This window comes from Arctopsyche grandis, chromosome 13, assembly GCF_051622035.1.
Source record: "Arctopsyche grandis isolate Sample6627 chromosome 13, ASM5162203v2, whole genome shotgun sequence".
Taxonomy (NCBI): Eukaryota; Metazoa; Arthropoda; class Insecta; order Trichoptera; family Hydropsychidae; genus Arctopsyche; species Arctopsyche grandis.
This window is the reverse complement of record NC_135367.1, coordinates 4,243,181-4,265,798: the sequence shown is the minus strand read 5'-3', so window position 1 is coordinate 4,265,798 and position 22,618 is coordinate 4,243,181. Positions and strand designations below refer to the sequence as shown.

Below are 22,618 nucleotides of genomic sequence, written 5' to 3'. Positions count from 1 at the left end.
TTTACTTGCTAATATCAATACCAAATAACCGAAAACCGGAACTGAACCTATATATATAGATATATATGTATATATATTTTTTTTTATTTTACTGAACTGGAATGAAAAAACTCTTGAGTTCGAATTTCCGCGTGATCACAAAGCTTCATCTATTGTTAATACGTATATAGATAAAGTAAAAAGCCATGTGAAACGTAAAGGAGGTATGTAAAAATAACGGTTCGGGTCCCTGTTTATAAACATGGTGTGCGAATATTTTTCTGTACGACACATTGATTAATTTTATAATTGAAAAATTGCATCATTACACCACTTTCTTTAAGAAAGGCTATCGAAGGAACCCTCATTATATAATTAGAGCTTTAGAAACGGAAGCAGTATGAAAAATTGAAACGATACACGAGTGCATTAGCGTCGCCGGAAGATCGTATCGGCGCTCGCATTAATCATCAGATACGCGCCTACAACAAACATATAAATATTTTTAAAGAAAAAAAGAAATTTCCCAGACTTTAGACAGAGCTAATGCCGAACAATTAATTAACTTCCTTTATTTTTCTGAAAGGAACTCACCTGATTACGTCTGACTTTATCGGCTGGCGCGCGACTACCAATCAAACTAACAGGGGTTATACCGCTACTTCGTTATATCAGGGTGGGGTTTTTGTGTGGAGTTGTTTCGGGCTTTGCTATTATTTATTTTCGTAATGGTCGACGATGATAACCCCCTCACAACCCGATTTCCCCCTCACGACACTTTGGGCGTCATTAAAAATTAATAATAGAAAAAAGTACGGCCGCGCGGATAATACAGGTTAAGAGCTATCCCTTAGCGAATGACTCTAAAAGTTTCGTTCGTTAAATTATTTATACTATACTTACCTACGCTGAAAACTTGGAACATATTTCCTTTTATTTTTTTTTCACTAACAATATCTTATATCGTCATCATTTACAGCCATTCCCCATTCACTGCTGGATGAAGGCCTATCCAACACGCTTCGATTCGTATCTGTTTTAGACAACTCTCGTCCATCTCATCCCACACATATTTGTAATTCATTCACTCATCTTCCTTGTGGGTTTTCTTGCACCCTTTTATATTGTCTCGGGTACCATTCAACCACTATTTCATCCATCAATCGTCTGTTATTTTATCACCCATCTACAAATGTACCTGCCAATGCCCCTTTAGTCTGTATTCTCTCAATTACATATATAATAATATGTATGCAGAATAATATATTCGTTTTATATTATACATAAGTAATCAGATATTTGTTTTATAACAGAAACATAGAGAAAGCAATGTAATGAATGCAATATTTAAAAAAAAATATATAAAAATAACACTAAGCAACAAAAAAATTACAGGAGCGAAAAATAATCAATATTATTCGGAAAATAATTAAATTCGAAATTCGCTAGAAATAGTATTATAAGTATTTTAAAACAATAAAATATCACAACCACTAGAAAAAATAATCTGAATATTGATTCCAATACTCACTTTTAGCACAGAAATACTTGATTTTAGTTAAAGAATGCAAGAGCCAAGAATCTGTAAAAATTGTGTACTTTTCAAACTCTCATATCTCATTAACAACAAAAGTCAAACTTGGTAAATAAAAATCGTAAGTAAAACTGCTTTAGTAAGTAAAAAACGTGATTTTTTATGAAAAACAAAGAGAACCTCTGTTTATTTTATTATTTCATAGTTGAGATTGAAAGTCATTAAAAGTACCATTCAAAAAAATATCATACTTTAAAATTACAGTCATATTTTTCATGCTTATGATTTTCGAACTATAAATCGATGGCTCCGGTGCACATATACATATTGTATGTCCATTTTTTAATTTGTATAAAATTTTAAGTTTTTCCTTTCAAGGTAATTTATGTATACCACATAAATTACTTTGAAAAGAAAAACCTGAATTATTCCAGCATCTACAAACTTAAAATTCGATACAAATTTTAAAAAATGGACGTATAATATCTGTGCACTAAGCCATTGATATGTACATATGTTTGTAAAATGTATAAAATCACAGATTACACTTCACTTTAGGTCATCGACTTTACAGACTCTTTAATTAATATTATGTATTAGATGTATTATGAGCATTTATAAGAATTATAAATAGGTTTTTGAGCACTTTTTCATATTATGCTGTAAATTAACATGAGAATAATATAATACTATGATTACTAACAAAATTAAATTAAAATTGTAAAATAGAAAATGATCAGTAGATCAGTAGCTAATAAAATAGATATAAGATTGTGAACATATTTTCGTTATAATAAAAAGCATTTAAAAATCAAAATCAAAAATGTATATAATAAAATACGGTGAATAAATTTTAATTCAATGTAGATTATTTGGTATTCGGATTGTCAAGGTAGTATTTGGATTTCGGATTGTCTTTCGCGCACAATTATGCAATTTCACGTTTAATTAAACCTAAAAACCTTAAATCTAAAAGGATGTTCTTTCATTTTTGTTTATTTTTTTAACGAAGTGGAAGTGCAAGAGTTGCATTCATTGTTCACAGTTTGCAGATTTACGATTCACTATTATGATGCTCTCTCACAATGACGAAAGCCCAATAAAAACCCCTAGTATAATATTAATAAAGTCATAACTTCACCCTTTAATTACGAATCCGTCGCGGGGTTGCAATTTTTAATTGAAGTCGGTCTGCTCGTACATAACGCAAATTGAGATATTTACTTCTACATTGTATGTATATTGTATAATATTATAAGTGCATACCTACTAAATACGGAGAAAAATAATTTCTCATTTGAATATTCGCATTCGGATATGCGAGACTTGTAAATAGAACGCAATTAAGTATCCTAGACTTTGTGTAGGTATACACGATGAAGGTTTTTATTGTACTATTTCACCGGAAACTGACTATTACTGGCAGCATGCAAATTACAAGCAACGGGCCGCATGTAAGACTGTTTCCGCTTTTCATGCCGCTTTCATTTTTCTTTTCGGCTATGAAAACTAGAACAAATTCGCTTTGCTTTCATTTTTTTTCTCCGCTGAAAAACCGATATTATTAAATATTCGAAGGGCGAGTTTCCTCCTCTGCGATGATTTATGATTTTTTTTTGTTCTGTGTTTTCGGAATGAAGCAAAATTAAATATAACGGTTATTATTTCGGCGTGAATTATCTGCGCTTAAAAAATGAGCTCGGATTTTCCTACGTATCTGATTATACCCTCTGGATAAGGCTTCTGCCTAGTTTAGTAGCTTCAAATCCCTTCTATTATTTTTTTGTGACAGTTTTCCTTAATAAAATTCTTATGGAGAATTTCCGCAACATTTCCGCTTACGTTCCGAAATAATATTTTCCTTTTATATAACGCTTTGATATTTTAATTTAATTCTTCGCGTACCCCAACAATGGATGTGTACTTTTACGATTAATAAATTAAACTTTTGAATTTAAAGGTCACCGCCGATTATAAACAGATTTAATGCCAACGTAAATCACACCGAATTCTACCTCAAAATAAAACATAAACCTATTTTTAAATTATTTTTTAGCGAAACAGATTTATTGTAACTACAATTTACAGATCTTACTTTTTAGCGAAAGTATGTAACTATTTTATAAAGAAACAAATAAATTTTACTCTATTCTTTGTATAGAAGACATAATTTACATTTATATAATTGAATACCGGAAATAAAAAAGGGTCTTTGTTCCAAAAAATCCAAAATTGAAATACGTTCTATATGCATGCGAAAATGTTTAAAAATATGGTCGAAGTTTCCAACATCATTTTTAAATAGTGTATATTAAAAGTAAGCTATTGCTCATACAATATCTCATGGAAATAACTGACATATGTATGTAGATCGATTTCCAAACTGAAAGCCGTGGACTATGTAGTACGAGAGAAGGCGTGAAAAGTTAGTTCATAACATAACGTAATAAAATAAAATAATATATACTTTTAAGAGAATTTTCAAAGCGCAACATCAAAATCTGTTCCTGAAATGCACGTTATTTTTGACTGGTAATAAGAGAAAATCCACTAATAGTGAAGATCCTGACGGTAATTTAAGTAAAAATATTAAGAATATAAGCGACAGGGAACAAAGAAGTAGAAATATCAAGACAAGAAAATACGATTCATGCGATTTATCAATAGGATTCATAAGTAATATAATAGATGTCATGGCAAGTTTTGACTACAGATAGTATAAGACCAAGTAAATGAAGACGGCACCTTGAAACTATGCATTCTGATTACGTTGGTAAACCCATATATTTTTTCAAAGTAAAGTAGATCAGTTTAATAAACAATAGCAAACGTTCAAGAAAATAGTTTCTGTGCAATCATATACATTGCTTGCATCGTACAATGCTTCTTACAGATTTGCAAAATGTTAAAAAAATGCATAAAATAAGAGACACTAAATTTGCCAGAAGCATATCGATAGATATGGTTGAAATAATGTTCGGCAAATAATATGCAAAGCAGTTGTGACGTGACCGCTTGCTGAGTTGAAAGAAGAATTTTATTGTTTTATTTCTATTAATACATTTAAAAATGTGTTCGTACTATATTATGAAATAAAAAAGGAGGGGGTAGGAAAGCACCAAGATAAGATTTTTTTTAAAAGGAGGCCTGTAGCAGTATATTTGTAAAGCACTGCCAAAGAATGAATTTCAGATAGGCTCGAAGCCCAAGATTCTCACATACAAAAACTACTGGGCGACACCAAGCATTCCAGTTTTCAAAATAGAACTATCAAATTTGATTTACACAGTCTCAGACATATTTGAAAGGGCTCGAATTACTCTGAAGGTTTTTTTGTTAACTTTCAACCCCCCCAAGTAACGGCAGGCAAGGATCGTAAATAGAAAACTTTCCGTAAAACACCGACTAGTACAATAAAACATTTTTATATACAATATACTTGTGTATGAACGAATCGAAGTATATATGTACATATGTATACCAAATACCAGTCTGAATATTCAACATTTCACTAAAAGTTTAAGAACACATGTACATACATATAGCGAATATGCATACATTCCGACATGAAACCTGTCCGTGGCATGATAATGTCAACTATATAACTATGTAGTATACAGCGCTTGGCAAAACGCAGTGTGACATCGTATTGCAATTTGAACAAGGTAATACCAATATATCCGGTGGAAACGATAATAATTTCCGTAAACCAATCTTCTGTAGTTAGAATTTTCCTACGAACGAATACCGATCGCTGTTAGTTTCGAATTAAAAAAATGAAATGTAAAAAAATATGTCGCATTCGAATATTTCGCTTTATAAAGTATGGCGATGTTCGTGACTGTACGGTTTAAAATAAAAATACGAGTACACGTGGCATGTTGTGTTCGTTACGTGCAACTCTAGTTGAAATGAAGTGATGTCTCGTTATTTCAATACACATGTTTGCTGCAGTAGTATTATATGTAGTACTAGTCGACTGCAAAATACGTATGATTTTTGAACATCGCCTCGTTTTCGATAGGGATGTTACTGAATTTCGCTACTGCAATCTGACGTCAATCATTGCACTCATATAAACCCAACCTTTCTTTTACGCGGTAGATTAATTCCAGAAATGAACGTGTAAAATGATAGCAAGTATTGCAACTTCTCATACAAATTTTAACTCGTGCATGTGTAACAGTATCCCTCCCCCTCCTGACCTTTATGTAAATTTGATACACGATCCACGTAATCTGGGACTTTTGCTTACGAGTAGCAATTTATTTATTTATTTACGTTTAAACTTGGACCATTGTGGCATTAAAGGAGTCCCCAATGCGCCAGAATGGTCGAAAAAATAGAGAGAGATAAAAATAAAAATATATACATGTATACACCGACAAAACATGTATTTATACATAATCATAAAAAAAACAATAGCATTATAATAATAGCAGATAAAGTAAAAATATCAAATAATAAAATATAAAGTAGGGAATGTCTTGAACCCATAGCCAACACCAATATATAAGAATCAGCCGCAAATACAAAACATCACTGCGAGGCCCAAATGGAAGAGATAAAATCAAAATTCCACTCATATATCACATTCAATTATGAAAATAATGATGACAATGTATAATATATAATGACTAGAAAATAATAGAAACCAGACAGATAACCTACGCTCACTGAGGTGGAAAACATCAGAAGCAACGATTTCATTAAAAAGTCGGATATCTCTTGGAATAGAAGCCATTCGATAAAGAACTGTACGAACAGGAGGTACTACCATCAAATGATGATGTCTAACACGCACATAATTATTGGAGACATAAAGTTACAACTGTTTCAGCAACGAGTGGCATGACGTATTACGACATATAAGATGGAGAACAAAACGAATTAATGAGAAGTTTCTCCGAAGTTCAAGGGAATTATACCCAATGTCCAAAAGAAAAGGAATAAGGTAGAGATATGGGTAATTCCCATACTCTTTCCTATAAAGGAAACGAAGAAATACTTTTTGCACTTTCTCAGTCATTATATGTAATTTGCTTCATACGGATTCGACACAATCGCATTATACTATACCTTGATTTTCACAAGTGGGAAGGCAAATATCCTAGCATATCTCAAGACAAATCCGAGTCGACGAATGGAAACGTCAGCGACTGTCTTGATGTGGTTATGAAAGGTGAGTTGAGGATCAAAAGTAATGTATCTCCAAATCGACAATGTATCTCCATACATATTGATGAAATTATGCTACACATTTGGAACGAATCTATGAAATTTTTAAAGAAATTATCACGTAATCAATCGCGGAAATTATAATAGCGATCACATAAATTGTAAAATTAGCACCAATTATACATACATATATACATATATTAGCGAAGTAGAAGAATGGCCGATAGAAAAATTAGTACCAAAATTAGTACTCAAATGTCACCTGAAAGAATATAAAAAGGTGTAAAGAATTCTATAAAGGAGATGGGAGAATGCAATTAGAAAAATATATGAGGTGAGATGGATGAGAGTTACTCTAAACGGAGAAACGAAAGTTAGAAAGACAATGGATGCTAAATGACTGTAAGTGATGATGATAAATTTAGCATATAATTCACTCAGATCGCGTTCGATCACATTGATTTATATATTTGATACAATTCCTGTAATATAACATGAAAAAATAGCCTTTTAAATAAAATTATACAATAATAACAATTATTATAAAGTAAATTCATATGTATGTACAATAGTATTTTTTAATTTATAAAAAACATTTTTAAAATAATCGAAATCAATATTTAAAAAAATAATTAAAAGCAATCTTAAAACATCGACGTATTTCTTTTAAATATTTTTAATTTCTAACATTTAACTTCTATATATAAATATGATTTTTTACATATACATATGTATACATAATTACCTATGTATAGGTACATGTACAGTCATAAGTACATATGTACATACATATCACCAACATCTAATATATAATTTCGAAAGAGACTTTGCATGTTTGTTTATTTGTTTGGTTCGAAGAATGTGTGACGTTCAATTTAATAAAATAAAAACAAATTAATATTCAAACAAAATTAAATAAAATATAACACTTCAACTAAGTTTAATAAAACGTTAACTATTAGATTTGCCATGTTTAAGCGGGTAATAACACTAGTACAATATCATTTCTAAAATAAGATATTATTCCTATGCAATGTAATAAAAAGTACATGTATAATTCATAAAAATATACATAGATACATATGTAACATAAATTTTGTACCTTATTATTGTTATCATTATATTATATATAATAATAAATAAATTCCTGCTTCACATAGCGTACATAAATATATAACTACATTTATACATTAGATAAAATTGTTATTATCAATTAAATACATACTACATTAAGACTATGTAAACTTTTATACATTAAAATAGTATTTCAAAATTGGTTTTATTACAAACATCACTCAAACAGAAGATAGGACAAATAAAAAACAAACAAAAAAGAGTGCGATGGCCGGGAATCGAACCCGGATCAACTGCTTGGAAGGCAACTATGCTGACCATTACACCACCATCGCCCGTACTGTATCATCTTCCACTTATGAAGATGTTCATCTCACTTTTAACAATCCAGCGGTGCTCAAACTGTATAGAAACTAAACGAGAACTCAAATCCACACACCCACTGAAAAAACACAATCAATTCACATCGCAAAACCAAACAGCGCACACATTAAAGTTAATATTATAATTTTGATTTTGATATTTAAATGCTTTTTATTATTACGAAATTATGTTCACAATACATCTTATATCTATTTTAATAGCTACTGATCTACTGATCATTTTCTATTTTACAATTTTAATTTAATTTGGTTAGTAATCACTGTATTATATTATTCTAATGTTAATCTAAAGCATAATAGGAAAAAGAGCTCAAAAACCTATTTATAATTCTTATAAATGCTCATAATACATCTAATACATAATATTAATTAAAGAGTCTGTAAAGTCGATGACCTAAAGTGAAGTGTAATCTGTGATTTTATACATTTTACAAACATATGTACATATCAATGGCTTAGTGCACAGATATTATCCGTCCATTTTTTAAAATTTGTATCGAATTTTAAGTTTGTAGATGCTGGAATAATTCAGGTTTTTCTTTTCAAAGTAATTTATGTGGTATACATAAATCTAATCTAATACATAATATTAATTAAAGACTATCTAAAGTCGATGACCTAAAGCAGATTGTGTTTAGGTAATCTGTGTTTATACCTGAAGGGTATAGACATTTTGTTGTAATCACCGAGACTCTTCACAAGTGTGTTAGTATGGTTATTAGTGATTCTTTCATAGAATCTACTGGTTAGTTTGTTAGTAATGTCTGTAACAAACGGAATATTATATATAGCATGCAGTTTTTTCAGGTTAGTATATATGGGTGTATTATAAATTATTTTAAGGGATTTATTTTGTATTACTTGGAGCTTGGAAAGGTTAGTATTCGAGGCGTTATTCCATACAGGTGAAGCATAGGTTAATAATGGTAATATGAGCGCGCGATATAATTTTATTTTATTAAGCGTTGATAAAGAACTATGGCGATTAAATATTGGATATATTGAGGATATACCCCGCATCGCCTTGCATTTCGCTGCCTCAATGTGAGGTGCCCATCTCATTCTTTTATCAAACGTTACTCCTAAATATTTTATTACTGACTGCCATTTCAGACTTTCTCCAGAGGGGATTTTCAGATCTGAACTTGGCTTATGTTTTCTAACACTAAAGAATATGGCGTCTGTTTTGGTTTGATTAATTTGAATTAATATTATAATTAAAACACGCAAGTTACATATAAATCATGTTATAATTCAAATAAACCAATCAAAAACAAGTTTGACGAGCGCTTGCCTTTCACCGTCTTGCGTTTTTATTTTGGGTCGATGCACTTCCGTGGCAAAAGTGACGGTGTTTTCGCTACACGAGCGTAATATCTACATACTTTCAATACAAGTAGGTCAGAATCGTGTGATCCCAATAACTATTGAAGATTCGTTTCTCCTCTTTTCCGTCGTATCTGGCCAACAATGAACAATATTTTGGGTCAGCTAACGACAAAGATATCTGGGGCGAAATGGTTGAATGGGGCTATTTATCGCCGATACGAAAGCCGCATAATGGATATCTGATAATATGGACGAACACATTCGACAAGGAAAAACTTCGCCTTCAATAATAAAGTAGCACTTTGGAAGATCGACGCCTACTTGTTGTTGTGCACGTCTACTATTATCATGGTGATTGATGAAACATTAGATTGTATACATACATATGTACATATCATGTATATAATAGCGCTATTCTGTGTATGTGTGTGCTTGTGTGCGATAACGCTCGCCGTACTATAATAGTCATTTCGATATACATACATATGTACGTCACAGTAAAACATTGAACATAATAGCAGATCAACAAAAAACTTCTATATATACTGTTTGCTACCAATGTTTCCTCTAGGGCAATAATTCTCTGAGCATTTAGCGCCATCTATTGAAAATGTATTTAATTAATTAATTTTTTTATTGGTGTTTTATATTGTTTATATGTAGGTAGGTAGGTAGTTTTTACCATTTTATTATCATATTAAACAATTTAATATAAATAATAAATAAAATATTACGATTATGAAAAAATACGACCACATGCGGATCAAACGGATGCGGTGCATCCGCTCTAAAATCGCCAGACGAATTGAACGACAGATTAACGGACGGCTGCTTTAAATGCAATTCTCATCTTCTCGAATGATAGATTGCACATCATATGACGGGTAACCTTTCGATGTGCACAGATGCAATTATTAAAATGGTGATTATTAAAATTGAGTTGGATCTTTCAGGCGAGTTTAATAAGGTAAGATTCGATAAGTTCCGAATCTTGCCTTATTAAACTCGCCAGAAAGATCCAACTCAATTTTAATAATTGCATCTGTGCACATCGAAAGGTTACTCGTCATCTGATGTGCAATCTATCATTCGAGAAAACGAGAATTACGTTTAAAGCTGCCGTTCTGTTAATCTGGCGATTTTAGATCGGATGCTCCAAACCCGGATCAAACACAGGACCGACACATTTTTTTATTTCTATTTAATTAATAAAATTAATAGCTTAATATGCCATAACCCATGCGATTATATTTCATCGGGCACAACGCAAGTGTACAGTTATAAAATCGAAAATCGTTAGTTGGATAGACCTTTTTATGTATTTAATGATTAAAATCAGTAAATAAGAGAAATATTTTTTTACTAACCCATTAAGGATCCTTTATACCAGTACAGCTCAAGACGGATATTTTATACAATGCGAATTCATACAAACATCCACAGTGACATCTACGGATAAATTTTGCAGCATTTTATGATCAAATTGGTGAATCTCAAGACGTTGAATAGCTTGAGATTAGCTAGAGTGATAGGAATGGAAATGCCAATTTTCCAAGAAGGTCTGGCCAGCGGTAGGACTCTAGTGGGATTCGAACCCGTGACCATTTTTCTCGAAAGCATAATATGTTATCCACTATTCCACGCCGCTGATTGAATATAATCATTTATATAAAGCTTGGGGATAAAAAGCGAGTCCAAACGGACTCGCCCACTTTTTCCAAACGTTGTTTTAGTCGATTTCGTAAGATAAATACATATAACAAAAATTCATTTCATCGTTAACAAAAAAATAGTTTTATCAAATATTTACATTTTACATAAGAGAGTTTATATAAAAAGTAATATATTTATTTATATAATAAATTAAATTTTAGATTTCAACAATTCAATTATTTTCCTTTCATTTGAATTCGAAATATATAATTTCGATGTTTGTTTGGTTCGTCGAATCCGTGACTTTCAATTCAATAAAAAAAAAATGAATTTTTAAATAAATTTAAATAAAATAAAACTATTCAAATAAATTTAATCAAATGTTTTCTATTAGATTAGCCATGTTTAAGCGGTTTATATTACAAATACCGAGCGAAATGGGGTAAAATCACTAGTACTTTTTAATTTTGAATTTATTTGTTTGGTTGAAAAGTAAATATTTACATTAACATTCATAATTTGTATAAAATCATTTAAACTGTATTCAAATATATGTATAACTAAAAAAATTTTAAATAAAATTGGTTTTCTACCTAAAAGTACACATTTAAAATTTTTTCCAAAATAAGTTTATTTTAAGATCAAGTCGAATATTAAAATTCAATTTTATATTCAATTCTTAACAGATATTTCTATACATCCAAGTATAGAAACATAAAAAGCCTACCCCTCACAATAAAATATTACATCACGCATGATACATTGCACTCGTACCATTCTTATATTCTTCGCATTTTGTAAGGTGCCAATATTATTTATCGATATTGCAAAGTTTGTATCGGTTCCAAACCACTTATGTAAAATATATCACAAGGGGGGGAGAGAGAAAGAGTCGCTATGCCAAAAAAAAAACCCCCCACCCCTATCCGTAGGGGTGTTGCGCGCTATGCCTCCGCGATAAAGATACGAACGACAGACGCGCCGAAGAACAGGTAATTGATATCGTTGCAAAACGTGTCCTGGGATTTCACCTGTCAAAAACTTATTTATTTGACACCATCGCTCTCCCCTCGTCCCCAAACCATCCCCTACCCCCCCTCTAAAAACCCGCCGTTTGAGACTTCGAAACACCAGTATCGAATTTGCACGCACGAATCGACCGATCCTCAACCCCTCCCCTCCAGACTCGAATTTCTCTCTATATATCTGCTTTATAATACTAGCGTATATATTAGGAAGTTTGTGTCGCACTATCCGGAAAAATATACGATACTATAATTTTAAAACGCAACATACTTATCGGTATGAACCGAACGATTGGCTGTAGTCTGTTTATTAAAACGATATACATAGTACTACGATTTTGTATCCATTTAATTTGTTTCCAATTCAGTCCGTTATACATTTTATATTGAGAATCTTATCTAACCGTGTGATAATACTATCGCGAAATATTTAATTTGCGATAAACAACTTTAAAAGTGAAAGATGATTCGCCATATGCGATGGTGGTGTAATGGTCAGCATAGTTGCCTTCCAAGCAGTTGATCCGGGTTCGATTCCCGGCCATCGCACTTTCTTTTTTTTCTATTTATTTGTTTTTTTTTAAATATAATTTAATATTTAATTTGCTTTGAAATATTTTATTTCATTTTAACTCACTTTTTTAAATTTATTCTCTATATTTTATCTTCAGAAGATCTGCCCTTATTATGAATCCATTAAATATATTTCTCATGCATAGTACATACATACATACATATATCTAAATATCTAAAACATTTTTGCTTTGCCTTTATATTTATATATTATTTATTATACATTAATTTCTAGCATAGTTACTCTGGCCACACTCCTTTATATTTTAACCTTTTGCACTCGAAAATTTTATGTTTCGATTTAATATCTTCACTCGAAACATTTTTCACTAATTTTTGTTTTTTTTATTACTAGCCTCTTCTTACTTCACTTGCGATTTTTTCGTATGACAAAATTTGGGTTCTTTTCCACACTCTTCTGATCATTTTCAAACTTTGCCATTTAGCTCGGTTTGGTCATCAATATGGGTTTGGTGCATCCGCTCTAAAATCGCCAGATAAACGAACGACAGATTAACAGAGCGGCAGCTTTAAACGTAATTTTCGTTTTCTCGAATGATAGATTGCACATCAGATGACGGGTAACCTTTCGATGTGCACAGATGCGATTATTAAAATTGAGTTGGATCTTTCTGGTGAGTTTAATAAGGCAAGATTCGGAACTTATCGAATCTTGCCTTATTTAAACTCGCCTGAAAGATCCAACTCAATTTTAATAATTACCATTTTAATAATTGCATCTGTGCACATCGGAAGGTTACTCGTCATCTGATGTGCAATCTATCATTCGAGAAGACGAGAATTGCATTTAATGCAGCCGTCCGTTAATCTGTCGTTCAATTTGTCTGGTGATTTTAGAGCGGATGCACCGCATCCAAATAAATTCTATGAAGCAACTTTGGCCTTTCGTTTGGCTTCGGAACCAAAACACTACGCTAAGATATTAACGCCGAAATATTTTAAAGATACAATTCATAAATTTTATTATACCTGTATTGATCATGTACATTGAGCAACAAAAAACTACCGGAGTTCAGACTAATCAATCTTTACTAAGTTTGACACACTGAATTTGAATATGACAATGATTTTCGTTGTATTTTTTTTGCTTGTATATATAAAATATATAGTATGTATATATTATTTCAAATAAAAACTATAAAACATCGTGGTGTTTATATTTGGTATTCCAAAGCTCGTATATTGTCAACTAATCGAGACGCAGCATCAACCCCAGAGCATCACCTCAAACTCAATAGTTCCAGTAACCAACCCCCTCTGACGTCAAAAGTCAATTTTACGTGGCACGTCACTGACATATACATACCCCCTACCCAGAAGATGCAATGTTAATGGGGTCTTTGACAAGAAAGATGCACCATCGTTTGCTATCGAATGATTCGACATGAAACTAACACCCCAACGTACAACATATCGAAACCAGATCCCATCAATTCTATAAAAGAAACGAACGAACATACATACATATGTATGTATTTTCATTCGTTCTCAACTGCTATTGGAACTTATATTTTTTTATTTATTTTTTATTATATATAGATATATGTATACCAGGAAGGCCTTACAGGTAGACACCAATGCACCTTCCTAGACAATTAATTACAAACATTGCAGCATTTTTATTATTACATAAATCGCTGTATTTCGGGAGGCTAAAGAGCACGAAATTAACAATTAATTAATCAATAGATACATCTATGGATTTAGACTTGTACATAATTTTTTACATAAATCAAAATCAGATATTTGTGACATAGCGGGTAGAATGAATTTTGTCAATTTGGTGGAGGAACCGTTTCAACAATGAAATCAGATAAATTGGTAAACTCTAATAAGAAACGACCGACTTGGAGTCACAAATATCCAAGTCTGACCAGCAGTATTAAAGATAAGCACGGGGTCGAACCCGGTAGCCGGTCTCGGTGCTAAATATAAACGTAACCAACGAGCCATACTGCTGGCTTATACTGCTAGTTATACAAAGTATGACGATATTCTTTTGACTATTAAAAATAGGGATAATATTTTTAGCACGGCTGTAAAATAAATTACACGACAAATGTCAAATTAACATCCCTGAAATAGCTTACACGACAGAATCGGCGTTCGCCCGGCAAATCAAACGTCAAACGGGGTGCCAGTAACAAAAATAAAATTTGACGTTTCAGTGAATTTCAGTTACATTTTCGCTGGGTAATCGTAATATCTTTGCAGCCAACAATTATTTATTTAAGGGTTTGGTTAGGTTAGGTTAGGTCAGGGTTGGCCCTATTCATTTAAGATTAGGTTGTTAGGGTCAGTATTTTTTTTGTCAAATTTTATTTTCGTTACTGGCAACCCATTTGACATTTGATTTGCCGGGCAAAAACCAAATCTGTCGTACGAGCTATTTTAGAGAGGGGCATTCTTTTTATTTGCCGGGCCGATAAATGGTACTCTTAACCGCTTAGCTGCCCAAAGCGCCTTAAGGCGCAAACAGCCGTATCTATTATACGCTCAGCGCGTCGGCTGGGCGTCTAAGCGGTTAAAACTACATAATACTACTGGCTTATAAGATATGAAGGAAACAATCAGTTATAATAATTCGAATTTTTTACTGTAGTAAATACGTAGATCTGCAAATAACCTCCCCCCCCTCAAGGATAAAAATTGACAGTATCTTTAATAAAAAGTCAGTATCCATGCTTATTTATTTCAGTCAGAAAAATAGAGATTCAGAAATACAGATATTAATAATATATACATCAGATTATTTTAAATAATCAATAATCAATAATAATAATTTAAAATATACAAAACTCTAAAATCAATTGTATTTTAATGTCTTTTTCTTCTCCTTTTCTCGAATTTACAAACTCCATCATGGATAGTCTAAAAATATTTAAAATATAATAATAATAATTCATATATACTTCTATTAAAATTTACTTTCAATACCACAGAACGCAAACGCTAACTGGTGACTGAAAGTCTTTTGAATAGATATTTATTCCATTTACAAAAATAAATTTAAATTAAATATTGTTATTAAATATGCTCTACCACACTTGATTTATTCATATTTATTAATTTTAAATTATTAATTATTTATTATTATTTTTAAACATTTTTTCTCCATGGCGGGGGTTATTTGCACGGGGGGCTAATATCCAGGGGGATTTTGGCCGGGGGTAAGTGTCCGGGGGGTATGTGTTCAGGGGGTACATGTCCGGATACCTGTAGATCTACGATAAAATATGTAATTTTAAAATCAGGATACTTCACTACAAGAGAAATGTCTAAATTTTATTTAGGGTGTTTCTGAAATTTTTCGTATTAGTTTCATATGGGGGGGGGTGGTCGTCAGCGTACAGGTCCACCTACACTCGTCCTATTAACCCTTTAATACCCGCCAAACCCTCAGCCATACGTCGGCAAATAACGAAGTTAAACACAACTGCGGTGGTTGGTATTTGCCATCTTTTGTCCGTTCGGTTGCGGCTATTTCCCGCGAGCGAGCGCGAACCACAATGGCCCTTTGTACAAGGGTGCGCCTATTTCCGGCCACTTCCGGTCCAGTTTTCATCGCGGTGCTGAAACTTGTCCGGTCACAATGAAAGCCCCCATCGTTCGAACGCTTCGAAGCTAACTTAGTCTCTCCCCCTCTTCTCCCTTATCTCGTTCTTCCTTCAATCAAATGACTTTGACATTTTTAACTATCGCTTCTGATTTAATTGAAACGTTCTCCGATTCCAGTGAACTCGAACGCTCGATTTAAATTGAGTTTACTTTGATATCTCGAACCGTTGTGTCGTTTCTTTTATTTTTAAATATTTGTGTATGTAGATTATAGATTGAATTCATGCTTGACGTTGCGGTAAACAATTGTATAACAGTACCAAAATATGATATCATATTCCAATCAAATTTATTTACGAATTCTTTTCCAACGAAAACAAATATTGAAAAAAATGCACAACCAAGAGAAACTTGGTTGTGCCTTATATTTGCCTATTTATTTAATTTTATTAATGATGCTCCTCTTCAGCAAATTCTACAATTTTTTCCTTCTTAATTTGTGGGTAAAGTGCCCTTAATATTATACATACATATATAGGTCCAAATTCAAAGTATCTCTCGGCTCTTTGTAATTTTACTGGTTAGCAGCTTCCTGGCAAGCTACATAGTTGGGATAATTCTCCAACCTGTTTCTACAATTAGAGACTGCTGCTCTTATCTTATCTCATCTTATTTTATCCTTATATCCCGGTGGATTATATACCTTGGGATGAACCACAAAGCATCCAAAATGACTCGAAAAATTTTATTTTGAAATATTTACATCTTTTATATATATAAACATATGTACATATAATATTCAGAATCGGACAAAGAACACTGCCCTGGAGCACTCCGGATCGTAAGTCGTGCATATTTCTGATGTCACTTTTTGATGTTTTACTTGGAAATACCTATCCTTCAGGTATGATTTGAGTATTTAATATATTTAAATAGTATTATTTACTGTGTTTGATAAATTATTTTTTTTATTTAGAATTTTTTTGACAAATTTGAATGTTTTTGACGAAAAGATTTCCGATACATTTAAAAGCGTCAATTTATTCAAGAAATAATGTAGATAGCATTCAATATCTTTTTATAAACTTAAAGTTAAAGGTTGCCAACTTGCTGGTACCGTTTCAATGAAAATCATATAAATCGGCAAACTCTTATAGAAAATGATTGACCTGGAGTGACAAGCCAATTTCTGGCCGGCAGCAACCAATGGGACCCAAACCCGTGACCACTTTGTTTGAAAGCATATACATTTGCTAACCACTAGTCCATGCTGCTGTTTTATTTAAAAATATATAGTATCTTTATAGAAAAAGACATAGTTTCTGTATGCAGATACTAGTGTTATATGTAGTTCTTACGGAAGGAGTCAATTTTATTACAAATTCATGAATATAGAAAATAAACGCGAACTATAGTTTGGGAAGCATTCTAATTAGTTGTTTTTTTTTCAATACTAACCGTTGGTATTCGCATTACGTAGATAAAAAAGAAAATTGGACAAAATTAAAAGCGACCTCATATGTTTTGTGGAATTAGCGACAGTCGTACATCTGTCTTCATCAGTCGTTGCAGAATTTGGTGATGACCTCACCAACCCCCTCCCAATTTCATCCCCCTGAAGGGACCTTCACGTTTGTAATTAATAGATGGAATGTGTCACGCATGGAAAACAACGACCTCGTTTTTTTTTCATTCCATTTCTCTTCAAGCCTTCTTTCTTTGTCGGTCTGTCTGACATTTTTCACACGACGTATTTAATGCGAGTTTGACACTTGAGCGATGAGCTTTCGCCCCTAATAAAACTATAGAACGTATGCCTAAACCTGTCACGAGAACAGATTTCATACGCTTATCACATTTTGTATGTGTTTCATTATAATATTACACTGTGAAATCATCGACGAAGAATAAACGAATCCTTACAGATTCGACTATAAATCTTCGCGCGCGGATTATATGCGGTTTGACGCATATTTAATCGTATCCAGCTTTTGAAAGATTTATTAGTTTGCGGAAATTAATCATTTTCGGCCAATAAGCACCCGTACATACGATCAATATTTTCACAATGTATAATTGGATATTTTCCGGCTATAATTGATCGTTGAATTGAATTGTACCGGACACGTAATGGGATTAAAACGTCGACATTCTTCTTCGCAAACATAATTATTTCCTTGCAAGCATTCTATTTTTATTCTATCAACTTTAAATCCTTTGTAGATGGAAATGCCTCATTTTTAAATTGGAACAACGCTCGTTAAAAGTTAACGTTTCGGTGTGTGCGAAAACCACAACTTGTACCCCCGTCTTAGAGCAGAATGCAAACATCATTAGTGTTCCACAACAAATATTAAACGTGTATAATTCGACAAACAAAATATGTATTCGAGCATATATGCATACGGTCAAGTTTATAGAGGACGTTGAGCAAACTTTATACGGAAAATTGACAGTTCAATTATATGAAATTTAATTTAATTCGTGTATTCGAACAATACGGCGAGTCTGAACATTCTCTCTCCAGTGTTGAGTGATAAGTCGCCTCATTAAATTTGTTTTATAGAATAATTGTGGATGTTGAATGAAATGGTAGTGGATTCAACGGTAAAATTCTACTTTTATGCAATGCTGTAATTGGAGCGTAGCAAATGAAAGTAAATTTGCCGTGAAATTAAGCGGTTATTGAGTATTATTCGAATTTAAACATTCATCAGCGATGGTGGTGTAATGGTCAGCATAGTTGCCTTCCAAGCAGTTGATCCGGGTTCGATTCCCGGCCATCGCACTCTACTTTTTGCTGGGAAATTTAGTCCATTATAGTCTCAATCGTCGATTCAGTTTTTATATAAGCGAAAAGAGAAGTTTAGTATTCATTTAAGTGCTTTTGCATCAACAAATGTAATAATTTTTCAATAAAATTTTGAATTATATTTTATCCACGTACATATTTTCTTTGATACATAAATATGAATGTTTGTTTGTTTTTTCGGTATGAAATTCTAAAGTTAGCAATTTATAACTACAAAATTTGACAATTTATAATTAACAACATCTCACGGTACTCTAGACGTTCACGACGCCCAAAAATTCGACTACTTACAATATTTAAATTTTTATTTATTTATTTAATATACTTAGAGGAAGCAGAAAAGCCGATAGACCCAAGGAGTTTGATTTACACATACATATATGTAAATTGAATGAGAAAAAAGTAAAAATACATTCAAAATGACAGTATTAAAATAAAAATAAGAGAGAAAAAAGTAAACAAGAAACAAGTTTTAGTTTAAGAAATACATCAAGCTTATTCTTAAGCATATTAAGGTATATCGGAAATAACAATATTATTGGGAAGACTATTCCCAACTGAAACCACTCTGTTTGAAAAGAAGAAATCTTTGATCAATTTATTAGATTTTTCTTTTTGGAGTCTAAGGGAGTGACCTCTGAGGTGAGTTTTTACTTTATTTCATTGAATGTAATAATATTGGACATATGACATTTATAATGACTATTTAGTATTTTAAAGACTTCGATTAAGTCGCCTCTTATTCTTCTCGTATCCAGTGTAGTGAGATTTATTCTTTTCAATCTTTCGTTATAAGAAAATTTATTAAGTTCAGAATGATTTTTTGTAATTCTCCTTTGTACCCCTTCGATATATACATATAACATATTTTTTTCATGTACATTTCAATGAAAGATACTCACAAAAAACTAACAAATAAATACCAAATAAAATAAAATCAAATTTCATCTAAACAATTTCACAATTTCACTATAAAATATTTTGTCGCTATAATACGATAAAATATTCAAAAAAAATGATCAAATCAAAATTGTTGAAGTGATCTTTGAATGTTTTATAATAAATTTAACTGTAAATAAAATGATGTAAAAAAATTACAGGCAATTTGTTTAAAATATTAGATGCCCATTTTATCTTTGTATTGTCGAAATAACTGAATTGTCTCTTATTACATTTTTATAAACTTATACGTATACCGTGCCACTATATCGCGCTTTGATTTAATTTTGAATATATTCATGAATTGCACATGGGGAATATAAAACCACAAAAACTATTAAATAATCCAATCACTCTAAGATGAACTGATCGTATTTAGTATATAAACCGTGCCCGAGGTACGACATCATTCAAACCATCAGACTCCGTCAGTCGAGTCATAACATCCGATTCTACTAATACAGTTCTCCACTTGGCTAAAAAATCTGTATTAATTCAGATCTGCTAACAATAAATATTATATATTGATGTTTTGATTTTTATTTCAGATTTGTAATTTTGCATTAAATATTAGACGGGCAATATTTAGTCAGACGAATGAACAAAAGACAAAAGTAGTGTTTTAATGGTATTCTAAAGCGTGTTGAAAAATGTTGAATATAGTCATATTGTAGTTAATTTACAATGTATAAATTCTCAGTCAATATGTCACTTTTGTATGACAAAACGTTCAAGTGAATACTTTTTTTTGTACGATTATTTAAATATAGGTATTCGCTTAGTTTAAAACTAATAACAATCATACATAGTTTTTCACACAAATTTCACAACATGAAAATCAGTAATATCGAATTTGACACGTTTCTAAATTAATTCGAAAGTGGCGCTTAGCCAGTTGGCAAAACCACACGTAATCGAATGCCATCGAAGAGAGGATTTGGGATGGTCCGAGTTTCGAAACTCAAAGTATGTTATTATTGTCGTGGGAGGTTTAACGTCGATAATTCGAAATGTCGTTATACAGGAATCTCTTTGTCCATAGTCGACGGTTCGTTTGCGAGCTAAACCTCCGTTGAATGTGCTTTCGGAAGTTGTTCAGATTCGAGTTTGGCCCCTGTACTATACATGACGTGTACGTATGTACGAGAAAACCATTGTCGATTTGCGACATATTGTGGAAAACAATGTTATTCGAATTAAACACGTCGATTTCAATCGGTTTAATCGAATGATTAAATTTCCTACGCGGTTCCAATTCAAACTCTTGCACAATACCGGTACGCTTTTGACTGAAAATGAACATACGAATATTCACATGTGGGTTTGGTGCAAACGATCGAAAGGCGCCAGACAGATTGAACCACAGATTAACTGGATGGCTGCTTTAAACGCAATTCTCGACTTCACGAATGAAAAATTGCACATCAGATGACGAGTAACCTTTCGATGTACACAGATGCAATTATTAAAATGGTAATTATTAAAATTGAGTTGGATCTTTCTGGCGAGTTTTTAATAATTTTATAAGGAAAAATTCGGAACTAAGGCATCAGAAGCACAGATCGTATACAGGGTAGGTATGTCGGGACTTCGGATAGATTTCACTTAGTGTAAGTGCGAGCAGTGCGCACGCATAAGGTACATGTGTCGTTAATCTGTGGTTCAGTCTGTCTGGCGCTTTTCGATCGTTTGCACCGCATCGTCACATGTATGTATTTGTTCACTCAATTATTCGAATTAATAAACGTTCATTTGATATTATAAGATTGATTTAGTTTTCACACTCAGTGATGTAATCCAATTTCGTATTAATGAATATATTTATTTATTTAAAATACATGGGCAAGGCGGCAAAGCCGAAAGACCCACGGGATTTGACAAATAATAAAATAAAAACAAAAATATTCATAATAATAATAAAAAAGACAAAAAATACAACATACATAAAAGAAAATACCAAAAAAAATAAAAATAAAATATCTGAAATTTGATTTTTAAATGATTTTTATTATTACGAAATTATGTTCACAATACATCTTATATCTATTTTAATAGCTGCTGATCTATTGATCATTTTCTATTTTACAATTTTAATTTATTTTGTTAATAATCATAGTATTATATTATTCTAATGTTAATGTACAGCAAAATTGGAAAAAGAGCTCAAAAACCTATTAATATCTGGAATGGTAGCTTAGTAACTAAAAGAAAACGAAAATTAAGAAAAGGTATTGGAAAACAAATATATTACAAAAATCCTTTATTTTAGGAAAGACATCTAGTTTGTTCTTAAAATATTAAGGTTTCCTGAGTGTGTTTTCATTGAACATAAGAAGTTTGGACTTTACAATACAAAAATCTTCCAATATATGTACATACATATACTGTCACAAAAATCAATGATTCTGGAAACCATTAGATACTAGTTGGTTGACAACATTGTTTACAACCTTTAAAACTCATACTAATCAAATTGCTTCGACAGTCTACTCTTACAAGTATTAACTTGTATTATAGATATAAATTTAATCATTAATTTAATTCCAACTGTTTCAGAGTT

General features: G+C 31.8%; 2 protein-coding genes and 3 non-coding genes across 6 annotated transcripts in view; 3 read left to right on the top strand and 2 right to left on the bottom strand.

Annotated features, from left to right (window-relative positions):
* LOC143921569 (B-cell receptor CD22-like) overlaps positions 1–22,618 on the top strand; it is a 520,711-nt gene that overhangs the window by 133,051 nt on the left and 365,042 nt on the right. The gene's annotated exons all lie outside the window — the stretch shown is intronic.
* The window catches only part of LOC143921513 (uncharacterized), a 381,855-nt gene that overhangs the window by 307,092 nt on the left and 52,145 nt on the right, over positions 1–22,618 (bottom strand). The window lies entirely within an intron of this gene.
* TRNAG-UCC (transfer RNA glycine (anticodon UCC)) lies at positions 8,029–8,100 on the bottom strand. The gene has a single exon. It is a non-coding gene; the product is annotated as a tRNA-Gly (tRNA).
* Positions 12,633–12,704, top strand: TRNAG-UCC (transfer RNA glycine (anticodon UCC)). The gene has a single exon. It is a non-coding gene; the product is annotated as a tRNA-Gly (tRNA).
* Positions 19,024–19,095, top strand: TRNAG-UCC (transfer RNA glycine (anticodon UCC)). Its single transcript has one exon. It is a non-coding gene; the product is annotated as a tRNA-Gly (tRNA).